Below are 21890 nucleotides of genomic sequence, written 5' to 3' on the forward strand. Positions count from 1 at the left end.
TTGCCTGGGGATTCTTGAAGACATCAAAATATTAAAAATGTCAAATCTCTTGCCTGCAATAAGATTTGTTATAATTGGTATGAAGTGAAAGGCATCATCAACTTTAGCTATACACAGTGGTTCTACCAGTATTCCACTGAAATACTTTTTGTTTAACTAATCCATTAACTTTCCTTGAAATCAATTGACATTAAGATATTCTTATTTGTTAATGAACATGCTAATGTGAAATCATTCCTTTAGATATTTAAAGTGTTGCTGTGTAGATAAAGAAGTTTATCAACCCTCAGTAATGTAATTAAATTCTATATGAAATTATAATGCCATATTAACAACATAAAAAATCTCATTTCTGTAATTTTCCTCTTAGCTTTAAAACTAAGTTTTGAAAAGTGTTAATGGGGTAAAATATGCACTAAAATATAAGATCACAATTCTGCAAACTCTTTCAGATATAAAGTAAGTCATCATTGAAGTATATGGCATAAATTATCTTTTTTTTTTTTTAATGAAGTAGCATGAATGAGGCTTATCTTTATGATCAAATCCTGAAAGTTTCAACTAACAAGACTACGCATCCTATAAATGTTACAATTAGGGAATGAAAGAATAAATGAATGAATAAATAGATAATGAGGCCAAGAAAGCTGCATTAAAAAAAAAAAAAGCACAGTTCCTATATAAGTAAACTCTCATTCTGCATATCTAGAAAAAGTACTCTCATCATATAAATTGTGGAACTCTAATGCAAATTCTGTCAGCTACTCTGTATGCAAAATGACAACAGAATATGCAGCACAATTTCCCAGTGTAGATAGGATATCTGCAATGCAGATCAGAGGAAGGAAATTCTGCCTACGTTTACTATATATATATGTTGAGACATGTTTATGTATTATTTACAAGCCTCTTTGCCAAGAGAGCACCTTCCACATAAATACAGTATTTTTTAGTTTTATCTATGCTTATAAAAATAAAAATTGTTATTACTTTGGCACATGCCCACTACTTTAAAAACTCTGCCAATAATTTCTATTAAAGGAAGAGAAGTAGAAACAATGTAGGTCCTTCTATAAAGCCTACTCTTTGAGGGGACACATAGTCTTTCACAGCTTCCCTTCTTCACTAGCTATTTTGGTGATAGACACCTCTCTCTCTTTCCATTTAACTATCTGGTTTAGTTCTCACATATGCAGGGGTAGTATATTTAAAACTATGCCTTATCACAAGGTTTCAAAGCTAAGGTATCAGACAGTGATTTGAGTTTCTTCACTACAATGCAAAATTAAAGGTACCAAATAGTAGATTGAGTTTTAGGCATAAGAACCACTCAAAAAAGAGAAAAAGCAAATTTTAGTTTAGATTGCATCCAAAGTAAAAGCTACAAAGAGGTTCAGCAATATATCAAGGTTGCTGTGTCAGGCTGCATTTTTTCATTCTCAAATTGCAGATTGAAGATGCTGTCTCTCAGAGGAAAAGGATCCAAGTATCTTAATTGCTCTACTTTGTCTCTGGGTGAGGCAGAAACTCCCTGGGTTTTTTTGCTGAGTTTAGACCTCCTGGAGATCAAGAAAAACAACTATTTCTCATAGATACTACTTGCCAGTTATTATGCTTCAGTGATGGACCTTCTGCTCTTCATTTAAAAATCTGCCTCAGACAAATCCCTCTGGCAAATCCCTTTGGCACCTAGCCTGCCTGTCAACAGCCTCTGCTATGTTATCTGCTTGAAAACTTTCTCACCTTTATATTTAAAGGCACTTAAACAATGAACTTTGTATTAGCACCTATCTCTTGTCATTACCATTTTCTGATCTACTGATGCTATTATTATGACATGGCTAAGTAAAGGGAGATGTTGTAAGAAAAGCAGAGATAATGAAATTCAAATTTTTATTTAGTAGAGTTTTATATTTTCTGTTAACTAATTTCTCCAGTTCCCCATTCCCTGTCACATCCTTAAAGCCCTCACTTTTCTCCCTCGCACAAGATCCCTTTCCATTTTTCCTTATATTTAGTATATTTGATCAATCTTTTATTTTTTGTGAATTAATTATTTTACTTTTGTCTAGCTAGAAGGGTTTTTTTTATTAAAAAGAGTAAAAAAAATTCTTTTTTATGACCTGTCCTATGAGGTTTAAGCTCTGAATGTTTTTAGTAAGGATTGTAACTTCTAGAAGCTTTTACAAATTGCACAAAGATATAAAGCAAATTAAATAGTTTATAACAGAAGTAACTTCTGAATGATTAATATAAATTTTTCCTCCAGTGTTACAACATCCTAAGAACACTGTCTGCAAGACATTTAATCAGCTTTAAGTTGAAATGAAACATAACTTTGTGCCTATTAATTATTCATGTATACCACTTATTTGTATTTGCTTATTTAATTACTTTAGAAAGGCATCTATTAATGTGGTAAATGGGAACCTTCTATTCAATTTGAGAACTTATTTTCCTACTGAGAATGCATCTGGTAGATGGAGAAGTTTGTAATCTAGTGGAATAGAATAAGTTGATTTTCCGGCATGGGACTGCACTGAGCATAGGATTTAAGAGAAAAAGAAGAAGGGAAAGGGAAATGTCATAAACCAGTTTGCCATAAATCCATCTCCTGAAAACTGGTACCGTGACTGAGAGAAATGGTATCCTGCAGCAGGAAAATAAATTTCCAGCTTCTTTCAAAAATTCGTTTGTCAGTGCAACAGAGTTTGCTACAATTTGACTTTGAAACTTTTTTTAAATCCAAAAAGCAAAGGTATATTTAAACACTCAGTTTTGCACTGTGCTCTAAATTATACATATAAGCTCACTCAGCCACTCAGGCTAAGCAGGTCCTATAGGAAAGACGGTCTTTTAGATAAATGCTAGATGAATATTCTCTCTATTTTGCCATTTCTAGGAATTCAGCTGTCAATTAATGTAGTTAATTGCTAGTCAGTTGAGGAGAATGAGAAATCATATTGGGAAAGATATCAGGCGTGGAGAGACATTTACAGAGCCTGAATGGAGTGCTATTTTACCGGACTGACTTGTTATCTCACGGACTCTCATGTTATTCCCCAGTTCATCATTGGTTTTATATCAAGTTTAATGTACCCCAATGTTATTCCCCTCTGTCCCTCAGATTTTCCCTCCAAAAGTTGTTTACTCCCCTGTTCTCCCCTGCTTTCCTTTTCCTCCCTCCTCTGTCACTGATTGGCTGAGAGTTGCCACAGTGGAGAGTGAGCCCCTATTGGTCCCTTCCCCTGGATACCCATGAGTTACACCCACCTTTCCCCTGTCTCCCAATCCTGTCTCACCCTGAGTTGTCAGTCCCATGCTCCTCCCCAGTTCTGAATCCTCCCCTCAGCCTTACCCTACATAAGTGCCTGTTGTCTCTTAATAAACTAGCATTGCACCCAGACCTGTCAGCTGTGTTTGAACCCTTTGTGTGGTGCTGCGTCCCTATCCCTTTTTCCTCGGGCCGTGGCAGTCAATCTACTGCGTGAACACTTTCATCTAACAACAAACTTGATTATAAGTTACTCATGTTCTAAGTAACTCTCTCCCTCCCAAAATTTATTTAAATTACAGGAAACCTAGTGGGCGTTACAATTCATTGCCCAGCATATTGCAGAGCATTTCCACAAGGGAAGAGGAGTTGCCAAGTGGATGAAAAAAATAACTGTCATCCAGTTTGACACTGTGTTATATGTTTTTCTGCAGTCTAAACAATTATGGTTGTGACATAGCAGATGAGAATGTTTTTCACCATTTCTAGAAAAGTAATTTCCAGAATCAGATGACACAAATGCCAACCAACCATTAAAATACAGGCAATCACTTTGTTTACAAAGGAAAATGGAAAGGGAGCTGATTTATTCAAGACCCTTGGGAAGTGGCTAGAAATGTATATAACCCACCAAATAACTAGAAAAACCTCCCACAGAATATTGCATCACGTGGATTTTAGCCATCCTTCTAACAATACAAAATTCTTACAAGCAAATTCAGTAAGTGATAAAGTATGTGCCAGTGGTCCAGAAAACCTGTTGAAGAAGGTGAAAGAATTTATTTCTATTTCAAGACAGTAGTTGGAAAAGTAATGAACTTGAAAATTTTATTGGAATCTGGCCTTAAACCAGAAGATAATATTTCAAATATTTCTAGTAGCTGAAGACCTTTATTTTACTTTTACTTAATATTGTCCTGTTATCACAGTAATTTCTTAAGCTTTCCATTAGTGTTTTAACTTCATTTGTGTCACCATTTATTAGGAGCACAGAAAGACCTAGAGAGGAAATAAAATTCTCTCATTTAAGAGTAATTTCTAAGTAACCTCGGGGTAGTTATTTTTCAAAAATACTTTTACACAAACCAAAGCAAATTGTACAGAGATTTTGTTAACTACTTCAAGCAGCATATATAAATACCCTCTAGACACAAGTGTAGACTTCAATGTCTATTATCATTATTATAGATGCCCAAGAGTTCTGTGTTTGTAAGAGTTTTGGTCTCACACAGATTACACATTGGGGATTCCTTCTGTGGATCTCTGTAAGCAAAGCAAGAGAGAACTTTGTAGTTTGGATCAAATATACAAACAGAGAAACAAGACAATTTTTCATGTCATATTGAAATTTCCCTGTGGCACACAGAGAAAAAGCTCTGTATTGTACATGTGATATACTTATCTGCAAGCAGCAACTAATACATAAAGAGAAATGTTCCACAATTTCCATAACTTCACACTGCCAGCATGCTTTTCTCTGGCAATTAACAGCAAGAAATGATACCTCAAAAAGCGTGAAGGGGAAACAGAAACTTTGATGAAGACCAAACTGTTTGTAAATGAGATTGACACTATTCAAATAAGCCTTTCTTTTTTCCCAGTTTCAATACCATTATATTTTAACACCTTTTTGGTGTGCAACTGTGTCCTGTCACCTTCAAAAAACTAAATAAAACTATTATATGGTAAATATCACAATTCAAAGCTAAAAATATTTTCGTCAGAAAAAAATTAGTTGTCGCATTTCCCAAACACCAGGAATGTGCCACAAGAAAGAAATTTAACTCTTTCTTAAATGTTACCTAGAGCCAGAAAAACTTTTACTCTTCTCCCTATGTTTCAGGAAAAAGGTGCTTAACAGTCAATGACATTTCAAAATCAGTGATTAGCTCAGAGAAGTGTCTCACTATGACTATTCACCATGAATGTCTTCCAGATTCCAAAATGTTCATTCTGGGGCTATTTCTTCAATTATTTCTCCAACAAGAGTGCTATCTGTATGTGGAAATTAGAACTGATGTAAGAACTGTAAATATAAGTAAAATTAATTTTCTACTCAATCCTTACACCATCACAATCACTACATACTCTCTAAGAGTCAACTGTGTAAGATGAGGATAATATAAGATGACTAATCACACAAATCCTATGGGCATAGGCCATCATAATTAATCACTTTCAAAATCACAGAGTTAGTCTATCGACTCACTGCTACGTACCTCTGTAACTATAGACCTCTTGACTTCACCACCTAGTAAAAAAAGAATAAATCTGTGTGTATATTCACGGAAGCTAAGTTAGAAAGGAAAAGAAGAGGAAAAAACGCAAGTTAAAGGGCAAGACAAGGATGTGAAAACTATGTTTTCTGTCACAGGCTGGATGTGAATCACAAGACTTCAGGAAGACAGGAACAGACCAGAATATGTTATGTACCAGAGTAGCTTGTTCAGCTTGCAAACCTGTTTGGAGGTCATGAGGCACTAGGGATAATCAACATCTAAGTGTATTCCTTAAGGAGGAAGTATCTAGTGTTCATGCCCCACATAGGGCATCCTACCATATAAAATAAAAAACAAATATAAAAAATGAGAAGGCAAATTTTAAAGAAAACTTTATAATACAGTGTCCCATTCAAGTTGCTGTGGAACTTGCAATCAAATTCTAATGTGTCTGTGCCCTAATGATTCCATATTAGAATGCATATATATTCTAATATATGACCCTATCAAGTATCTATGGCCCTATCATGATACTTGCGGTAATATGCTCCCTTCAGCACAAAAAGCCTGAAGCTTGCAGCACATATTTCACAGTATGTTTAGTCTGACTGTGTAACTGTTAAACTGAGTACAGCATTTAAGGGTATTTTATAGAAAAGGAAAAGTCTGTAATTTTCTGACCATCATATGTTCTGAACATCTTCATTCTTCGCTGTTTATAAAGAATGTTTCAGCCCTTCACAAGAATGAGTAGACTAAAACATATTGTAAAGTTTTATTGACAACATATATGTTCCCTTTTCACTTCTAAACACAGAAACAAAAATTATGCTGGGGCTATTTTATTCATCATCTCTTTGTTTGCTCTATGTTTTTTAATAAGCATAGTTCCAATTAATGTAATGAAGAACTTAAGAAAGAAATAAATCAATATGTCTGCTTTTTCCATTGGATTTTAAAGACACATTGGAATAATGATGTGCATCACTGAAAATAGTATAATATTCAATCATCTCTTTAGGGGTGCAAATGAAAGACTTTCGAAAGAAAAGCATAAAGATTTTTTTAAATGTTTTTCTTGTTGAATAAATGATGGTTTCACAAATACCTTCAATGTAAACTTACATTTTTCAAAACCATTAGAAAGCTGTACACTTTGTTTCTTTTATGCTTAATGATATATGTAGATTACCAAGGTGTGGGAACAAGTTAAGCCAGCAGCAGCTACACTCAGTTAATTAGAATCAAAAAGGAGTGTTTTGGCCTTGACTGGTGTTTTTGATAAAGAGAGTGTTGTTTCTTAAAGTGGAAAACCACTTTGAACGGTCTGCATGATAGTGCGTTTTTCTCTCTTGCCTGAACACAACCACCCTATGATGCGAGGTGAATGTATGGGATCAAGACACTGGTTTAGGACGATTCTGGGAATTTCAGTTAACTAAAAGACAAACACCAGGTGCTGTTTACAAAGGAACCCTAATAAAAGGGGAATACCAGAAAGATCAACGGACAAGTCCCAAAATCAAACTCTGTGTGTGCAGCCTCATTTTCTGCTTCAGTGCCCATACCAAGTTGGGAGGGAGTGTCGACCTGCTGGAAGGCAGGAGGGCTCTGCAGAGGGACCTGGATAGGCTGGAGGGTTGGGCTGGTTCCAACGGGATGAGGTTCAACAAGGCCAAGTACCGGGTCCTGCAATTTGGCCACAATAACCCCCTGCATCGCTACAGACTGGGCACAGAGTGGCTGGAGAGCAGCCAGACAGAGAGGGACCTGGGAATTTGGATTGACAGGAGGCTGAACACGAGCCAGCAGTGTACCCAGGTGGCCAAGAAGGCCAACGGCATCCTGGCCTGGATCAGGAACAGCGTGGCCAGCAGGACCAGGGAAGTGATTCTACCCCTGTACTCAGCGCTGGTGAGGCCTCACCTGGAGTGCTGTGTCCAGTTCTGGGCCCCTCAGTTCAGGAAGGATATTGAGGTGCTGGAGCAGGTCCAGAGAAGGGCAACGAGGCTGGCAAAGGAACTGGAGCACAAGTCCTATGAGGAGAGGCTGAGGGAGCTGGGGCTGTTCAGCCTGGAGAAGAGGAGGTTCAGGAGAGACCTCATCGCTCTCTACAACTCCCTGAAAGGAGGTTGTAGCCAGGTGGGGGTTGGCCTCTTCTCCCAGGCAATCAGCAGTAAGACAAGAGAGCATGGCCTTAAGCTGCGCCAGGGGAGGTTTAGGTTAGACGTTAGAAAGAAATTCTTGACAGAGAGGGTAATCAGCCTTTGGAATGGGCTGCCCAGGGAAGTGGTGGATTCTCCATCCCTGGAGGTTTTTAAGATGAGGCTGGATGTGGCCCTTAGTGCCATGGTCTAGCAACTGTGGTGGTAGTGGATCAAGGGTTGGACTTGATGATCTCAGAGGTCCTTTCCAACCTGTCTGATTCTATGATTCTGTACCAAGGAATAAGAGTAGAAGTCATAAACATGACTTTAAAAATAGGAAAAGGATACTCAGAAGATATTTTTTCCTGGGTGTTACAGGCAAGAAAGTTGAAAAAAAGGAAAATGTAAACTATTCATATTGATAAGGATGAACAGCAGCAACAGACTACATGCTTGCTGACGAAAAAACTTTTTAAGTTCTGGCACATCTCTCTAAAGAGAAAGAAAAAAAAAAGAAAAAAAAGAAAATGAAAACTAACTGGTTTTGATTTTGGTTTGTCAGTGAAGCAGACAATGTCAATGGAACAACAAAATCAAGCCACAGGGGAATAAATCTATTTGAATTTAGATACTTAAAGTCTAACTAAACAACATCTATGGACCAACCTCATTGCCAAAATACTATAGGAATACTACAAAGAGACAATAATGGAGTACCATGCTAAACTACAAGTGTATATGGGAAGGGAGGATCTGTTTGACTTCTTCACTTAACTGCACAAAATTATATAAAAAGAAAATTGATAACAAGGCAAGTGTAATCATTTCTCGGTCTGTACACCAGTCAAGACTGATTCTAATATTAGAATGGTTAAAAAATTCTGCAGTTGAGAAAAAAATTTCCTGGTATTTTTATTCAGTGTGCTGCTCAGTTTACAGACGGATTGAGAGTCACAGTGCAGTCAAGTGTAATTTTACCATTTCTCCATGTAGCAGAATAAGAAACTAAGTCATAGTATTCCTATAGAAGTGATTTTGAAATCTTGCAGTGTGAAAACATTTTCTGATTTTGCAGCCATTGGCTCTGTGGGATCTGTTTTATAGTTTTTAAATCTTCCATCCGTAAATCTTGATACATTTCAGATGAAAATTTTCCAGCATTCACGAGTTAAGGATATCATATCTTTCATGTGTACATTGTGGGAAGCACAATTTACAAGGGTTCCTCTCATGCACACTGCCACTAAACCATTAAACCCAGGATTTCTCACAGATTATTTCTTTTCACTAGCTATAGTCTCCCACTCTGCTTTCTCTTGGGAGTTGCTGAGAACTCCCTCCACACAAATTCTTTAGCATCATTTATGATTTGGTTTTTTCCTTCTTTGCACATCAAGAAGTTTAGTCATAATGAAGGAATGGGGTGTACACACAGGATTCAAGAAGGAAACTGATATTCCTCTGGCTCTCCAATTTTCTTCTGTACTCTTCTCCTTTCCAGAAGTTAGTAGAAGTTATGTCTATGGCTCCTCTCACCTTTTCTTCACCTTTGCCAGATACTCTGGAGCACTGTAGCCTGACAAAGAGCTTCTCCATCATAGCATCTGTGAAAAAATTGTGAACTTCTTCTTCCCAGAACACTTTTAAGTGCAGCCTGCACCTTTCAAAGAACCGTCCTGAAAAGTAGGAAGCTATGACTCTTCTATATACATTTTTTTGGATATAACTGTGGCATCCAAGAGATGCAGGCATTAATGCACCAGATGGTCCAGTTAATTTGTATCTTCCAAGCAGCTGGGTTTTAAAGTCCGTAGTCTTGGTATGTCAGTGCCAGAAATAGTAAAAATAATGGAGCAGAAGTGTCTTTGTTTTCCAGTGAATTGGAAAACTTCATTTTCCAATGAACTGTTACAGTACTTTTTAAATAATTTCATGTTTCAGATCCAAAAGTGTCATCAAATAAAAGGATTTTATTGTACATTTTTAATGATTCATAGTTACTTGCTATATATGGAAACATGGTTAAAGACAGGATGTATGAAAATTTTCTCTGATTAAAAAATATATTCTGGGTGTTTTAAAGGTAACATCATCATGCCCACAAGTAAAACAATTACCAGTTTACAGTGTAATGTGATAGGTAGAAAACCATGAAAGGAACATGAGAGACATATGCAGAACAAGCAGGTGCAAAAAACAGCGGCAGGATGGAGAATATGCAGTGAATTATATGTGAAAGTCAATATAGATAGAGATGTAGTGCATAAGAAGCATTCACCTATTCAAACTTGGGAAACAATTCATTTTTTCAAACCTTGGTGTGGTCTGCTGTGTCCAGTTTTGAGTGAATAACTTACTTTCAGAAATTTTTGGAGGTAAAAATAAGATTTTGCGCATTCATTTTAATTTCAGAACAGTTTGAGGAAAATCTTGGAATTTTTGGAGATTCAGTTTGAGACTCCAGAATGTGTCGGGTTCGTGTTCATCTGCCAGAATGCAAGAAAATGCCAAAACTTAGGGCAAAATAGATTTTACCATTTCGCTAGAGGAAGGATTAAAATATCTTCCCAGTTGTCTTTTTCAGAATACCTTTTATTTTCTAATCTTATTTTCATCTTCTATACAAAAGTAGATATTCTCTGTTCTTTCCATCCAAACCCTATAAGTAAACACAAAGGGTATATGAGACCACAGAAAATGTGCCTCATGGTAAGACAAAATGTGTGTTGAGTGAATATTACCTGATAGAGAAGTGACAGCTTTCTGACAGTTTGAACTGTGTGACCATGAAAATTAATTACCTTGATAATTTCCAGAAACAAGAAAAGTATCTGGAATACAAAGCCTGTGTAAGAGGGAGTTCACCCCTCCCCTCTAACCTTACATTCAGATACCTCAGTAAAAACCAAATCTATTTTTGTCAAACTTTTTAAGCACTTCACCTCTGGAATGAGCACCAGACTGAGAAATTTTCTTCCAGGAGTTAAAGGCTTGAAAAGATATAAGCAGCAGAAATTAGGCACTTAAAATGGAAAGAACATCTTAACCATGACTATTATGCTTGTACTTCTGTCACCTCAAGCTGTGAGTTCAGGTCTCAAAAGATAAGTGACAACAGGCTGAGTCATTGCTCAGATGAGAGCCCTTTAGGGAACACTCAAGTAGAAATTCAGCAGATAGTAGCATTCCCACTGAGCTGCTAATGAAATAGTACCCATGCCAGATGTTTGAGTCTATCCAAGAAAAAACATAGAATTATTGCCTTATCTGTCTAGTGACATAATTACTCTGGCAGTTAAGATGTGAAGCCTAGTGTCCTGGTCCAAGGCCAATTTGCATAGTTTCTATGAACCCTCAATCTCATTTGGGTATGTAGGTCTCTACTTCTTGCTCTGGAAGAGTCACAGTTTAGCCATCAGGGGACAGACATTCAGTGGTCTTTACTATCATTTTGCAGCTATGCAGTAGGAGGTTGCTAATCACTGAAGGTACTTCTCAGCCCCTGTCTGTGTCCCTGGACAAGCCATATCAAAATGAGTTTTGAGTCTGGTATGCATAAAGTAGGCTTTTAAACAAAAAAATTTTGTCCTAATTATATGATCTGTTTGACTGAAACACAGAGGCAGATCTATCTCCTTTAACAACTTGTTTGTTCAATAAGTTAAATTTATATGCCAGTAAGTAAATGGTAGTGCTGAGCTTCAGTCAATCTGTCTAATATCCTTCAACCATTTAAGATGACACAATCCTAAACATCCACTGGTCAGATTATGTGACTAATACATTTGTTCTAGAACAAGCAGCAGTCCCAAGTATTGAGGCCATGTTACTGAGAACACAGCTGCGCTGGGCAGGGCACGTCTCAAGGATGAAGGACCACCGCCTCCCTAAGAACTTGCCACCAACTGCTGCATGGGAGGAGCCCTGAAGAAAAGATACAAGGACTCCCTGAAACAATATTGATCATCATAACTGGTCTACTTTGGCCTCCAGTTGGGAGGTCTGGAGACACACCATCTATAACGCTGCTGATGCCTTTGAGAACACACGCAGGATCACTCTCGAGGAGAAAAGACAACGCAGAAAGAACCGTGCCTTGCAGAATATACCATCTAAGGAGTCTTTCTGCTGTGCCTTTTGCAATCGGACATGTCTATCTCTCATTGGCCTTATTAGCCACCAGTGTGGATAGAGCCTTTCCCAAATCTTCGTTTGTGAAGCCTAGCCATGATGATGATGATTTAAGATGACATAAAATATTTTCAAATTTCAAATGAACGTTTGATTTAATATCTGTACGCATCTTTGAAGGTGTCAGATTGCAAGAATTATTATATATGTTACATAAGTAGAAAAGCAGTTAAAATATGGTAAAGCAGTTAAAATCTTGGGATTTATTTGCCTGAGTTTATTTTGCAAATGAGAATATGTCATTCTAGTAAACGGAAAGGCTAAAGGGTGTTCATAAAATCTGATTTCCCTAAAACAAAACTTCTTCATCTGAAGTTAGTGATTTCTCTCTCTGAAAATTCAAGCTTTGACTCTGTTGTTCTACTGGTCCAAAGCAGTCATTAGTAAATTCAGTGTAAGTTCAGGTGGGAACCTTTATACTCTTCCCACAGGCTTTGTCATTTTTTCCAGCACTGAGCTTTTTCTTATTTTTTTCTATATGTTTTCTCTGTCCCCTGGGTGATACTAGTTCAGAATAACAGAAAGAAATTTAATGGCCCTTGTCAAGTAGTTTATTCTATGCATGTATGTATGTTCTTAACATGAACAAATATTCATCCTTCCAAAACTATTGGCTAATATACCCCTTAAATATCTACAGATGTTCTTTTACTTTGGTTTTCTGAAAAAAGTTAGTCTTAGGTATTTGCACGGTTTTTTCATCCATCTATCTTCACCTTATCCATGATGCCTACTCTTTGTTTAATTTATTGATCAGAGCCAACCAAACTTGGCAACTGGAAAAGCCATTTCATATATAAATAGAATTCTGAGCCTATAAACATTAGTCAGAGAGTAGAGCAACAGTTACTGCAGGGAGAGATGAAATCGCTGTTTTCCTCTTCTGTTAGAGAGAATATGGAATGCAATTTACACACCCCACAATGTGCATATCATACCTTCACCTTCTATGGGTCCAGCAGTTGGAGGGAGACTGGGTTCACCAGGCCAATAGTAATATATATAGGATGGAAAGGTGCATGTACTTGATTTGAACCTATACTTTTTCCAACATTTTCACTTTTATTCCAAGGGAGTTCTGGGTCACCAGGCAAACTAAAAGTTCCTTTTCACCATTCAGAAAACAGAGAAATGTCAGGGAGTGTGTGGTGTTTCCATGCCGTTTAGAATGCTGATAAGTGTTATTTTGTGTGTCTGTCATTTGTTAATGAAAAATCCGTGTAATGAAGATCCATTGTTTAACATATTTATTAGTCGTTCAAATATCATCTATATAATATCATAGAGATCATATCCATAGAATACATAGAACATGGGTGGGAGCAGACAGAGCTCAGGTTATAGTGTGTGGCAGGAACAGCATTTTTTCAAAGGTCAGGTGTAGATGCAGCCACCCCATTTAATGGAAAAAATAAGACCTGTAAGGATGTGGGCACAAACTTTGATGTGCTGCCTGGTGTCATGATCATAGAACAGTTCTTGACATCTTTTTATAAAGAGAGAAACAGCTTAGGAACTGGAAGTTATTTCCTAAGTATTTAAGAATTAATGAAACATGCATTTAGACTTTTTGTTTTTGTTTTTGTTTTTGTTTTTTTTTTTTTTTGTTTGTTTTTTTTTTAAAGTATTCTTTAAGTCTCTGGACACAATCATAAAAGAAAAGTCAGATGAGTAGGGATATTTTACATATTTGCCAGTTGGAAACATACCAATTGATTTAACATTTTGTTATGATGTTATATTGTCATGATGTTTTGTTATGATACAAGCACTGGACAATGAAAAATTATTATCTTGTCAGTATACTGAAAAATATGTTCTTTTGCATGGCATATGAAGTCATTCATATGCCATTACAGTAACTACAAAAAACATGGGCAGTGTTCAGGATATTGAGATTGTAATAGTTTTGGAATATCTTAATTTAGAAATAAATTGTATTATTCTAGTAAATTTTAATGATTATTGATGTAATCAATTTGAATAATGGAGAACATATTTCCTTAATGTATATATGAGTAATTTGTTTTTTCTCTATACCAAATATTAAAATAAAGTTCAGTCACAGAATGGAATTTTGTTAATACTGAACATATGGACAAAAAAATTATTCCTTTTCTCAACAATGTTAAAGAAATAAAATATTAATTGATTAAAAGGAAAACTACTGCAGTGAAATAACTTTCAGCAATATTCATCTTCTTCAGGTTCTTATTTTGTTGTTTTGATATATTTATACAATGCATACAATAAGGATCAAATCATCAGGGGTGAAATTCTACATAGTTTTATTGAAAATAAATCCGTATTGTCTCTGAGGCTCAGCCAGTTTGTGTACCTATGCAAGAAAAACAGTTAAATATTACCGAAATTTTCCATTCCACAAAGTAAGCCAAGCTATCTTTCCATATGAAAACAGGGACAGTCCCTTTAGACTACATAATGATCCACTGAAACTATCTTATGGTCCCCTTTAAGGTGTAGTTCTACAGCCTAAAAAGCCCTGAATAAATGCCTGTAAGGGGCTGGATCTGAGCAAGCATCCTTGACTCAAAGTGTAAGCTTGGAGATACATGTATGTGATGGGTTGAAATTGGCTGGATGCCAGGTGCCCACCAAACCACTCTACCATGTCCCTTCTCATCTGGACAGGAGAGAGAAAATAAGATGGAAAATGACTCATAGGATGAGATAAGGCAGTTTACTAAAACAAAAACAAAAGTTTGCATGCACACAAGCAAAGGGAAAAAAATTAGGTTTATTTGCTACTTCCCATCAGCAAGTGTTTGGCTACTTCCCAGGAAGCAGGGCTTCAGCACACATAGCAGTTGCTCTGGAAAACAAACTTTGCAAAAAGGAATGCTCCCTCTTCCTTCTCCTTTTCTTAGCTTTTATATCTGAGCTGATGTCATATGGTATGGAATATCCCTTTGGATAGTTTGGGTCAGGTGACCTGGTTGTGTCCATTCCCAGGATCTTGCCCACCTTTACTGTGGGGAAGGGATTGTTGAGAGACAATGCTGATGCTGTGCCAGCACTGTTCAGCAGTAGTCAAAACTCTGGTGTGTATCAACACCTTTCCAGCTACCAATGCAAAGCACAGCACTGTGAGGGCTGCTATGGGGAAATGAACTCCAGAACCAATACACTTGGGACATTAGCCTCTCAGTTCCAGAAACTGGGGACTATAATGTAAGAAATCGACTCTGAATATCTCTACATTTCTTTCTACCTCCTGACAAAGCAAGTTACATTCTGCACTGCTGTGTCTCTGTCCGTATTTTGCTCACCATCTTCACTATATTTCTACTCCCAAACAGAACCGCACAGTGCTAAATAACGTCTGGGACCAGGGTGACCTTTGCCCTATGTACATGAAAACTGCATAGGGAAATATACACTAAGACTTAAATGTCACACAGAGGTTACATCTCTGGTTGATACTGACAGGGTAACCATTAGTAACCAACCATGACTCCTCCCATTACATAAAGGATGGAGAATGAGTTTTGATGTACCTTATTATGCGTGCCACTTAAGCAAGGATAGTATTCAGGAAATTTGAACAGCCAAAAGCAGGACTATTACTCACATCTGGAATTCACAGTCACACTTCTCTTACCAGGTAAGCTCTTATAGCAATAATGGTATGTGTTCACCCATTTTTCATAGCAGGCTGAACCCCACGTCTAAATAAGTAAATCCATAATAAATCACTTCATGTATAAAATACTAAACAAAACCAAATTAAACAGAAACAAAAGTCACCAGAGAAACCCCTGAAAGTAATTATCCCGAATTACTTGGGAAGCTGATTCAAAGCACTGTGGTGCACAGCCTGCATGTCAGAGCCCTATGACTTATTTTTATGTGTTCTGAGGAAAAAAGTAGCATAGGATTCAAACTGCAGAGCTGTTGTTACCAGGATTTTATCTCACCAAATGGTCTCAGCATTTCAATTCCATCTTCTAAAACCTAAAGTGGAATTTGAAAAAATGCCAAATTGATTTTAAAATTACCTTTATGACTTATGAAAGCATTGCTCAATTTGGGATCTTCTGCTTATGTTTATCTTCAGTTCCACCTCTGCACTCAAATTCTGTACTGTTGTTTGAGAATAGTTGGTAATTTAAATTAAAGGAGCATGCACTTGTCTTTGCAGTGTATACTGACAAAGCACTGATTTTGGCTTCGGGCTGAAATGCCTCCTAAAACACAAATATAATCCTATTTTATTTTTTATGTTAGTTACATTGCAATTATAACAGGAATTTCTTGGATTTGTATTTAACTTTGCTAATGATCTAAATGCTGTGGAAACGCATTTCATTGCATATGTTCAAAAAATAAGGTTATATAATGAAAGAACAAGAAAGGACGAGAGTGAGGCAGGAAGGAAGGATAGAAGGAAGGAAGGAAGGAGAAAAAAAAAAAAAAAGAAAGGGAAATTTTTCTTCCCAGCTCCTTCAGCTCCCACAGAAGTTGATGACATTGATGTAGTACAAGGAAAATTATAACAATATAAAAACCTTGTGAAAATGTCTCTCAAAGAAAGTAGAGTTCCAGGACCATCCCAGATAGTACTAGCAAACTTTCAGAGATATTCCAAGTTAACAAAAAACCCCAAGAAATTTGATTTGCACAGGACTGGTTTGGACTGTTATGGTAACGGTCCATTACATCCTTGCTATTCAGAGATATTTTTCATATTGATAGCGAGGTTCATGGTAATTATAATTTACTCTTGAAATCTCAGCATTTTCTGAAGATCTTCCTGAAAGCAGGCATGCCAGATGGAGAAAAGAAAGTAATGTGCAAACATCATAGTCTTAATTTGTAAAGTGCAGTCTATGCAGCAATAAAGTTAATTTAACAGTGTTCCTCCAAGAATATTAAACAAAAACCTCAGTCTGTACCCTAAGTTATTATTTTTTTTCTGAATACTTGAGTCAAATGACTAAAATTCAAGGTATTCTCAGAAGAAACCATAAGGCAGTTAGAAAGCATTGGAAGTAACTACATAGGTACCAAAAGACAAAATTCTTGCAAGTAAAATCTGATTTGAGAATGCTAAAAACATTACAAAAAGTTCTCAACCTCAGAAACATATTTTCTAAAGCATAGGGATTTGCACATATCTTGGAGCAAGACTAAGTGATGGAATATGAAATATTATCTAAATTCTTCTCTCACAAATGCTCCCCAGAATTTTTCACCCTTTGTTAGTTATGTTATTATAGAGATTCCACCAGCTTTGCTGATGGGCTCATCTTTGGCTACCAGCAGGTTCATTTTGAAGCCAGGTGGAACTGTCTCTGTACAACAACACTGGGGCATCTCTCTCGCCATACAATCCACCTCCACAGCCACTCCCTACTAAAAGTTTCCCACATAAACCTAGGAAAAATATCACTGAGGTCTGACACCATGTACCAAAAGACACCTTGGCAATATCTTGTGTCAAGAAAGGAAACATTTCACAGACAGACTTCTAGAAATGGAAACATAACCTCATTTTCTTGTAAGGAACTTACATAGAGTAGGAGGAGAGTCAACTGTTGCGTTGCATCTGCAAAGTCCCTCAAGACTGAGAAGACATCAAAGAACAGCAATAAAGAGAAGTATTTATTCAGTTTGGTAGTTCTACCTTCCAGTCTCCTGGGAGGCCAAGGTGGTTAGATGCAGTTCTTGCCTTTACATGGCTCTACCAAGTTTCCTGAAGACATGGAAGACTTTGTAGGTTACATGATAACATCTTTATTTATTTACTGTTTCAAAATTCAGGGGACAAAATATTCATCAGTTCTTCTCACTAAGGTTGATTGCCTACTGCTTAAATCATATTGGCTGGAAGATGACAGCAACTATGAAAGGGGCTATGATTTTTGGTCTAATAAAACGAATGGCCATGTAAAGCAGTGCAATTCATATAGCTGAACTCTTATACATAGTTAGACTTTGCTAGTTGTTAGGGCAGTTATATAGTAGACTGCCTACACAGCTTTCATTATAACTAATTGTAATAACAGCCCTCAAAAAGATATCATGCACATCTATTTTTACAGATGTGAAGGATGATTATGAAAAATAAGTCAGAAATAGAACAATGTGTGATCATGTGGACTGTTAAAAAAACAGGGTGTTTGCTGAGATGGCTTAAATCCAACAACAATACACAGTTTCAAGTTATTCTTAACCCTATATGATGCTATTTAGCACATTTAAAAATAGATGTACATTTTCTTCAACATTAAGAAAGCAACACAGATTTAGATAATACAGAATTTACTACATTAAAACATATGTTCGGTGTTTCATATTATTCTCATAAAGTCAGTTACAAGTCCATGAAATTCTCATACTTTTCCTAGCACCTGAAAATCTGCTTTATCAGAAAACAAGGGCCCAGATTTCACATCGTTGAAGCAAATATAAAAACGCTTATTGACTTTCAGAGCATTTGTATGAATATTTCAGAATAGTGTTTTGAAGTTCCAGAAGTTCAACTCCTTTTTGAATGACACCAATATTAGTGTTAATAAATTTTATCTCAGAGGAAGGGGCTATTATTGGATTAGCCTTGAAGAACAGGAATATTTATGATCCCTTACAACTGTGCATGCCTCAGTGTTGTTAATTAACTCACTATTTATATTTTTAAAACTCAGATTCTGTTTTGCTCTTTTGATGTAAGTCTGATGATTGATTCTGGGTAGACTAAGAAGCCTTTTTGGTACTGCTCATCCACAATTCTCAGTTAAATATCATTGCCTAAATATGATGTATTTTTATTATTCTATTAATGTATTTGGAATAGAGGATGGAGTCATACTTAGAAAAAAAATTGAGGATTCCTTGAACGAGAGTCCATTGTGTTTTAAAATAGACATCAATATTTCATATCTGATGGTAGTCCTGGTAGTGAAGATAGGTATAATATAAATTCACAGTACTATTTACAATGTCAGTTCCATTTTCAGTGATGTGGGAAGTGGAGGGAAAAGGAGAAAGAAGAGCTGTGTAACTGCGTAATTTTACTTCTGTTGTGCAATGCAATAACAGTGCAAGAAGTAAGATTGCCATTGTTTCCTTAATATAATTCACCCTACCATTCCTTTTCACTTCCAGCAAATCAATCTTACTAAGTTACATAAAACGTTATAAGTGCTAGGCTTTTTACACAAATAGAAAGGACAGTGATTGTCTCAGAGAATTTACTTCCTAGTGTGTTTATTTCCACTAAAGTTAAAACAAAATTGATTGAAAGAAATTAAAGCTGGGATAACAGAAGAAGGAAATGGGAACTTGAATACCAAGTAAAAAAAACCCCAAAATCTTTGAAAGTCAGTAAGCTATGTGGTGAAAGAAAATAAAAGTGTAAAAGAAGTAATCTCTATGTAAAGAACAATTACAGTACTGCCCCTAGTGACCACAAATGAGACAAATCAATTTGTATCTCAGAAATTGTTCTAATAAGAGAGGAGAGTGGAGAGCTGTTGTGGAAGCAGTGTCCTCTATTCTAGCTTCCGCTCTAAGTGCTGTTGAGACTTCACCTTGTTGGTATTTTCTCTAACACTACATGGGCAAGTTACATCTCCCATAGCAACTGGTTACTTTACAGTGTTATATGTATCTATTTTCACAAGGGAATCTCACTGTCTTGCATGTAGGCAATAAACTAAAAAAAACCCACTAGTTATAGCATCAAAAAATTTGAGCAATTTTACCATTGAGAGTGGCTGTTCTCGTAATTTAGGTTCAGGAGAACCAGTAGGGAAATATATTTTGAGATGGTTACCCAGGTATCTTCTAGACAGAGTGAAGAGAGTGAGGTGAAACAAAGAATACCAAGCACAGAGAATATGTTGGCATCAGGTTGTACAGTAAAGCTCAGCTCTTTCTATTAGCTGTCCTCTTAATGCTCACATGGGTGTCTTGTGCTGAATTGAAGATTCCTGGGTTTTGGATTGATAGTGAAAATAGATCAAGGGCACACCTTTGTTTTTAACTTAGAGAGGAATTTCTGTGCAGTGCTTAGCTTTCTTGATGCAATAATCAGAGAAGATATCCGAATTTCTAACAATGCAGATTTCTGAGGGTAATTTGAATTGCTAGCTTTTGGGACTGAGGTAGAGTCCCTTCTGTTGGGGTAGAACGAGAAAATAATGTTTGTGTGAGGTATGTTTCACTCAGTTTTTATGATTTAGCCTAGAAAAGATAAATAAAATTATATAAATTATAAATCTCAGGAAAGCTAGAAAAGCAAACTATCTCCCTGTAATTCTCCAACTCTTTTGTTATGAACTGCTGTTGTGCTAAGAAGAGATACTACGCAATAAGCCACAAAGCAATAACAGTTTCATTTCCCTCTTCCAAATTCTTCCCTCTTTGGCAATAGAAGTTATTTCTGAACAACAAAATCCATTCTGTGATCTTAATAACATATGCTTCTATACCAACATGAAATTATGAAAATTACTTTCAGTTTTAATAGGGAAAAAATCCTTCTCTGAAAATCCATCCATTTTTTAACCTTAAAAGGACAAACAAAATACCCACTGCTGAGTTATTGCAAATCAAATATATAGCAGTTAATCAATTAGAAATCTATATTAATTAAAATACAAAACCAGAGTTCCTTTGTGCTATAAAAAAACCCAGTCGAATTCACCTTATTTTCACTATGTAAGAACAGTAACATGGGTTAAAAATTCTATTATGGGTGAGATTTATATTTGGAATTGATAGCCCCCCCTTTTAATACACTAGTCATAAAGGAGCATGACAGGAGGAAAATGACTAGTAGTTTTGTTTTAGGGAGAAGATAAAGACTAAGGTCTACCTAATAAGGCCTATCTATTTTCAGTGGAGATGAGATATTCATTATGCAGTCACCTTAGAACATCATTCAGAGTATAAAGGTTATGATTTTGTCAGCAGAAACACATGCTCCCAAGAAAAATTAAGAGCACATGCTAGAAGCCTGAAGTTGACTCTATGAGTACATGTTCACTTCCCCCACACTCTTCAGCCTCATCCAGTTTCCAAGGAAGAAGCAACCAAAAAGCTAAAACAATTTATCTGCGATGGGAGCATTTTGGTCATACTTACTTGATGCTGTATAATTCAGACTATTCATCCAAATGTGTCCTGAAATATTTGGAATATCCACCAAAACGTCTCCTGATATACCTATATGATTGCTGGAAACTGTGTCTTTAAAGGTTACAGCACTGCCATGCAGTGCAAAAGCTGTTGTGCTACACAGTGCCAATCAAATAGAAATCCTTTGTTAATGTTAACAAAAGGGTACTCTGTCATCATTTGGCTGTGGAGTTATTTCAGATAATTCCAGCATGTTTTGAACTAAAAAGCTTAAAAATAATCAGGCAAGCTACAGATCCATTCCAATCTAAGATTTCCATACTTTAGTCACACAACAGGGTTTCAGTCTTAATTGTAGCTTAGAAAAGCCCATATTGCCCTAACAGGCTCAAAAAATAACCGCCCTGGTCACTGATATATATGGTTACTAGCTCAGCAAACACCCAGGCCTGAAAAATCAAAAGCAATTTTTTGGTCCCTTTAAATACGAAAACAAAGTCAAGTTGTAATAGCCCACATTGTGTTTCTGCTTAAAATAACATTAATTTTGCCTCCAGGGACAAAATTAATGTTGAAAAAAGTAATTATAGCTTTTAGGAAAGAGAATAGTCCAGTCTCTGAATCTTATCCTCATTTTCAGCACTCAAGCACTAATTCAATATTGCTTTAATACTTGAGCAATATTTTCTTTGAATATATTTTCACAATTTTCTTAGATTTGTCTGGCAAGATTTTGGTAGCCAGAGGCGGGGGCTACAGGGGTGGGTTCTGTGAGAAGCTGCTAAAAGCTTCCTCCATGTCCAACAGGCAGGCCCAATGTCAACCATCTCTAAGACGGCCCCACTGCTGGTTAAAGCTGAGGCCGTCAGCCACAGTGATAGTGGCTCTGGGACATATTTGATAGAGAAAAAAACAACTGTGCAACTTCAGAAGGACCTTGAAGGACTGGAGAGA

Source organism: Corapipo altera, unplaced genomic scaffold (assembly GCF_003945725.1).
Source record: "Corapipo altera isolate COAL_440 unplaced genomic scaffold, ASM394572v1 73, whole genome shotgun sequence".
In the NCBI taxonomy this organism is placed as follows: domain Eukaryota; kingdom Metazoa; phylum Chordata; class Aves; order Passeriformes; family Pipridae; genus Corapipo; species Corapipo altera.